Source organism: Pteropus medius, unplaced genomic scaffold (assembly GCF_902729225.1).
Source record: "Pteropus medius unplaced genomic scaffold, Ma_sr-lr_union100, whole genome shotgun sequence".
Classification (NCBI taxonomy): Eukaryota; Metazoa; Chordata; class Mammalia; order Chiroptera; family Pteropodidae; genus Pteropus; species Pteropus medius.
Genome location: NW_024351649.1, coordinates 43,340 through 49,920, shown reverse-complemented (window position 1 = coordinate 49,920; position 6,581 = coordinate 43,340). Strand labels below are relative to the sequence as shown.

Genomic DNA, 6,581 nt, shown 5'->3' with positions numbered 1-6,581 from the left:
GCCTCATTCAAGAAACGCTCCAGGGGATTCCTGAGGTCCCTGTATAACTTCAGTTACCTTAGAAAAGTTAGTTGGCTGATGAGCAGCCATCCTAATTCCCCCAATTAGAATCTGGTGGTGCCGATCTAATGCCGTTCTCCCTGCCTGAGGATTGTGTCCCCAGTCTGGGTGGGTGGAGGGAAATTCCTCCTCAATCTGTTCCCCTGCTTTCTTAACTTTCTTCCCTCTCACAACTATCTTTTGTGTTTCAGTCTGAATGTGCCCGCATTCTTTCTCGGTGAAGGGGTTAATTAAAAGCTGTTGGCAATTGTCTCAAGTGGGGCGGTAAGTCTGAAAGATACTCTCTAAGAGTCTCATTAATGCCTGGGGTTTCTCAGAGAAAGGTGGATTTTGTGTCTTTCAGTTGTACAGGTTACTAGTCAAGAAAGGCACATAAACCATAATGGGACTGTCTGCATGATGTCCCCGGGGTGGTGCTTCTCACAAGGGGAGGATGTCCAGGGTGGTGGTATTAGCTGGTGCCCTGCTCAGAGCAGGAGCAGGAGGCGCATAGGGGTTACCTGCCCACGTCCCGAGAAGGTGAGGTGGTGTTATTGGGTCTCTGTTGTCCTGGATCATAGGGTGGGGGAAGGTCACTGCCCTCCGGTGGAGATTGGAGGACTGAGGGACTGGGCTGTCCGGAAAATTCATTTGCTGTATGTTTTGGGTGCCCACAACTAAGACTTGTGCCCCTAGAGAAAGGGCACACCAACGGAGCCAAGGACGGGGTTTCAGAACAAGGTTTAACCATTGATCAAAGTAGGAAAACTGATCAGAATGTTCTGGGTCTCCCGTGACAATCTTCCAAACATTCCTCACTAAACCCCTGTCAAAAGAACCCTCTGGAGACCGGTTTACATCAAAAGACAGCCACTCAACTTCACACAATGTTCTTAGTCTGCCTGGAGAACACTTTATGCCATAGTCAGGTCCCTCTACAAACCTTTCTTTGAAATGTTGCAGCAGACACTCCAAGGGTGTCTTCTGTGAACCTGGGGCTTACCCCCATCACTTGTGCAGAAAACACAAAACAGACCCTCAGACGAGAACAATTACTGAGGTGTAGGAAGACCCAGAGAAGTCTACCACCTACAACCTAGACAAGACCAAAGACAGTAGACACAACCTAATGACAGGGTACAGGAGGTGGCGTCCTGTGTCCTGGCCACAGTCCAGGAGATATGACTGTGTCCAGTCTCTCCACGGACCCCCCGGGGACCAGTCAACAGAAACAGAAATGAAAGATACCTTTTATCCAGACGTTGAGGCCTCGGAGATTCCTGTCAGGATCGGGAACAAAGAGTGTATCCAAAAGGTTGCATCCATGACAATTGCATTGACCCTGTCACGGCGTTCAAGGGTCCTGGAACGTTTCAGGGTGGCCACCCCTTTGAGTCTGTTACAGGGACAGCAACCGCTCCAGAGGCCAGTCCGGTGTTAGATCTCAGGGCCGCTCCCTGAGATCTCACTGGGACCTCCAAATGTTTTAGCCACCAGTCCCGGATAGATACACGGACCACCAGAAACCAGTGACTTATAGGAAGCACACTCTTTATTCAGCCAGCTGGGTCTGCCAGGGGTACGCAGACCCCAAATTAAGCAGCCCCGAAATGTACAGGTTCAGGGTTTTTAAGCCCAAAACCCTATTCCTCATTCTGTCTGAACACAAAAGTCTATTTTTCTTCCATTTACTAACTGTCAACCCACAGGTCGGGTGCGTAAGCGGGGATACAGAAGCAGAAAGCTTATTGTTAGAATGTTATGTTCTCATGGGCGATAGCTGAGCAGTAATCTTCCAGCCAGCACAAGCTCACAAGTGATCCCTTAATTTACCATATTTGGGATTACATCAGATTTTTTTTAAGTTATTTTAAAAATGTTTCTTTCCCTTTTATATGGAATATGATGATGCTAAGTTATTTTTCCTTAGAGCATACAGATTCTATCCACTGCCTCAGATTTAGAAATGCCCTTCCTAGTGAAAGAACGGAGGGGGAAGTGTACTGGCTTCATTGTCTAGCAAGTGGCGTCCAGCCTCTGGCCCGCTTCGGAGTGTTCCAGCAGGGGAGCCTGCTGCTGAGCTATAAAATGGGTGGTCATCTCTGAGGTTCTTTCCAGCTTGGGAAGGCTTTATGTTTGTACAGAACCTATTGCATAGCCTTGTAAGCTTCATCGCCAAGTCTAAAGGTATATTTTAAAACAGTTAAATGACAGGGCTTAGTCAAATTTGCAAATTCTTTGTAACTAACTTTAAGAGCTTTCTTAACTCATTGATATTTAAATAGCATTCAAATGATTATCAGCAAGCCAGGTGAATTTTTGTGTCACTTTCCGAATCTAATTTGTAAACACTTCTAATTCTCTAAAGTGTAAGAACACTTTGAAAAGCGAATACATTGCCAAGTGTTATGCCAAAAACGCCTTAGAATTAGGAAAGGACTGGCGGGTCGCTGTGGCTGAAACTTAAGTGCTCCACCGGAAGTTAGCCCACACTGCGCTACACTCCCATCTCTTGCTGTTGTTAAGGGCTCACAGGACACTTGTTCACACCTTGTATAGATGGAGGGGACCTACCAAAGCCGTTTGAAGTGGATGGCCTCCATCCCGCTGGCGACATGCCTCATCTGGACTCTGCCGCAGCCACTGCTTCCACACCTGTCTCCTGTCACTTACCAAGTAAGTTTGTCTTGGTTTTAACTAACAGGTGGCGTGACGGAATACTGAACATCAGTCTGTGCCCTGGAAATTGTTTCATGTATTGTTGAAGGACTTTCTGTGAGCCTAAGTTATTCAAAGTCCTGGTTGGGGTGTTACCGTTGATGACATTTCTGAAGTACCTCTCAGTTTGAACATGTAAAGATAGTGCTGAGGAGAAAGCTGTGAAGGAGAGGCTTCTCATTTAGTCTTCTCGAACTTTTAAAAGTTTTCCTTTACTTGTCCAAGGTTTCACAGAGCAGTTATTTTTTTGCTTAGGACCTTTCTGCAAATTCCATGAGAGCCTTATCATCTTGGAAAATCATAGTACAAAGTCAAAATAACAGTTCATACCCATATACATCTTCGATGAGATTGTAAAGTGGTAACATTTCTTCTTGTATCTATTTGTCTTCATGTCTTAAAAGATTAGGGCAAAAAAACCTTTAAAATCTTTGGAAAACCTGACACACCGATGACAATACAGGAAAACTGGTTATCAGGTTTATCTTGTTGGGCTCACTTTCTCTTTCTTCTTATCTGGGTGTAAAGATAAATGAAAGAGGACAGAATTTGATATCTTTGTGGAAACACTGTTTTTCTTTGTTGTTAAGTCCAAAGACGTTTCTGTATGCTACTGTGCAGGTACAAAGTACAATCATGTGCCACTTAACAACATAAACACATTCTGAGAAATATGGCATTAGGCAATTTCATCAGTGTGTGAACTTGCTAGAGGCACAGAAACCTACCTGGCATAGCCTACTACTCACTTAGGCCTACTACTCACATGACCTACTACTCACTATGGTACATCCTATTGCTCCTTAACTAGAAACTGTACAGCATGTTATTGTACAAAACAACACAAGATTTAATCAAGCACAAGAGAAATGATGCAATAAAAAGAGTAAACACGTGATATGAGGTTGCTGCCTGTGTAACATGCATACTGTTTTACAACAACTATTTTTATAAATTAAAGGAGTACACCACAAAATAATGATAAAAAATACAGGAAATATATAAACCATTAAAATAGTTTTTTATTATCAAGTATCATATACTGTATGTAATTGTGTGTACTGTATTTTTATAACACAGGCAACAAAGTGGGTTTGTTTACACCAGCATCAACACAAATGGAAGTAATGCATTGGGCTATGTTGTTATGACAGCTATGAAGTCCTGGGCAATAAACATAAAATTCCCAATTCCATTACAGTGTTGAGTTCATCAATGTAGATACAGTCTGTCATTGACTAAAACTCATTAGGCTCATGACTATAAAAGCCACAGCAAAGAAGTAGTTTTTTAAATTTTTTATTTCTTAATTTTTAAACTGACACCTAAGTAGCATTCTTATTTTGACATCGTTGTTCCATGTGAGGAAGCAGTACAATTTAGAAGTAACCCTCTTCAACCAGCAAAGGAAAGACTGCATTTTTTCATGTAGAAATGATCACCTGCCTCCTGTAGTATTTGAAATTCATGACCACGATCAAGAGAAGAGAAATTTATGTTGCCTCTGTCACATTAGTAAAACGAAGTGAGTTCCTGCTGAGGAATAGAAGAGGGCACAGCAAAATTGTTCAAACTCCCTGGTAAACTTATAAATTTGTTTGTTTCTTAGCGTTGTTCAGAGGGGGAAAAAAAACCATTAAGCCTAAAAAATGTTTAGGCTTCTCTAGAGCTGGAAGCCAAAGGTAAGCATAATCATTTGTGATACTGATAATGAGTTAAATCTGTGAGGTAGGGACTTGTGGTATGAGCTATGGAATAGACAAAGCCCAGAATGATAGAAATAGGAGAAACAGATACGCTTGTTTTCAGATTAAGGAGACAATGAAAGCAAAGGTTTTACTTAAAGGATCAGAATTATGTTACTATGCATTTTAAAAATATATTTATATATTTCCTATTTTGCTGCCCATCTATTTGACAGCAGATGATCGAAGAGTCGTTAAACATTGAATGGAGAATTAGAAATAAGTATTCAAGAAATGAAAGACAAATCTGTTTGTGCTGAAAATCCTTTAGAAAAATACGTGAAAAACATCCAGAAGACCCAAGACCAAGAGATGGCAGATAAGGTGCTGATGCTATGGACTCTCTATCTGGGGTAGGGACTGGAAGAGATGGAGGTGAGGGTTTTTCGGTTTACAGGAAAACTTGGGGACAGGAGGCTGCCTTCTCCATTGGCAACAAAAAGGTAAAAGCAGACAAAATCCAAAGTTTATATGGAGCCTTGAGTCTTAAATGTATTACACTCTTGACAAAATTTCATCACTTTTGCTTGGGTAAATCATAGAACAGATTTTAGTTTGTCACAATTTGTAAAGATTAGATGTCTCTTATTTTTAGAACAATAAAAAATATAATGAAAGCCTTATCAATGAATAGTGAATGCATTGGCACTTTCTGAGACTTTGATACTCTATATAAGTCTGAAGTACTATGGATATTGAGAATGCATTTTAGATAGTTCAATGTGCTTGCTAAATTTTGTGTTTAAAAGTCACCTCTTTTGGACTCTTAAATTTTATATATATGTAATATACATTAATAGTCCTTAGAGAAATCAAACTGTTTAATAATATTAAAACACATCTAATTTCAAAATTCTTTCCCCCTCTTTGAATCAAAGCTCATAAGATTGTCAAAAGGTTCACAGATGAACACACTACTACCTAGTGACAAAGACAAAAGGTATGGTTTGCCCACTGTCTCATTCTTAAGCACACCATTTCATTTTGCTGGTATTGTTGGCCAAGGGGAACATTCAGATACTGGACTGAGCCTATAAAAACTTGTTGAATCAATAAATATTACTAACATCAAAAATATCTATTACATTTTTTAATTTGTGAAATTGCTACAGATAAAAATTGTCAGTGAAGACGGAAACCCCATGAAGAAGGAATGAGAACATTATAAAGGTCCATGAGTAAACTTGACAAGAATACAACAAAGTTTTAAAATTTTTATCTTTCCCTAATTTAGTTTCACAGGCCCTTCTCATGAAGAACCAGATGACTATTGGTAACCATGCATGTGGCCCAGCTTCTTATTCATGTAACTGAAGGCCTACGAGTTATCTGCAATAAGACAAAATCTTAATAAAAATTGTATAATCCAGTGTGGTTTTTTTCATAGTTTTATTTGGTACTCTAGTATATAGACCAAAAATAATCTAGTCAAGTGACAGCTCTTCAGAATTTCTCATCCTTAAGCGTTTCATTACACTAGAATTTTTTTCTGTTTTTTGTTATTATTATTTTTTTTTTCCATTTTTATGTTAGGTTGCATTTTTTTGAAAAGTTATCATTGGTCAAATTGCAGGTCTGCATTTTGGCAGTTTCATAGGTGTTCTTTCTTCTCTTGAGTTAGGCTACATCTTCCCCGACATTGTCCTTCTGATTTGTCCCTGAAAATGAAGACATAGGTCTTTCCATTCCAGGCTCTAGAAGTAGTGCAGTGTCACCACTGGTTTTTACTTTTGACATTTTTTCCTTGAACATCAACAAACTCTCAGATGATGTTAACAGAAGGTACCATTTACTGAGCACTTACTGTGTGCCAAGTGTAATTTTAAACCTATACCTGTATTATGTCACCGCATACTCATATCAGCTGTGTGACGTGTAGGGATGACTGTCCACAGTTTATAGAGTAGGAAACACAGGTCACAGAGGAGTTAGTGACTTGACCAAGGTCTTGTGACTGTCAGGATGTGGAGCCAGGACACATACCCAGGTGTCGAGACTAGCACGACCTCTAACCTAAGCTGTTCCAAAGCTGCTCTGGTGGAGGACATCTGGGACTTGGAATGGGTCACCCATTGGATG

At 40.4% G+C, this 6,581-nt stretch overlaps 1 long non-coding RNA gene across 1 annotated transcript; it reads left to right on the top strand.

The window, feature by feature from the left end:
- Nucleotides 1-180: 180 nt before the first annotated feature.
- LOC120587397 (uncharacterized) lies at nucleotides 181-5,876 on the top strand. The gene is made up of 4 exons (XR_005648955.1): nucleotides 181-324; nucleotides 2,599-2,715; nucleotides 4,679-5,442; nucleotides 5,737-5,876. It is a non-coding gene; the product is annotated as an uncharacterized LOC120587397 (long non-coding RNA).
- Nucleotides 5,877-6,581: the final 705 nt, after the last annotated feature.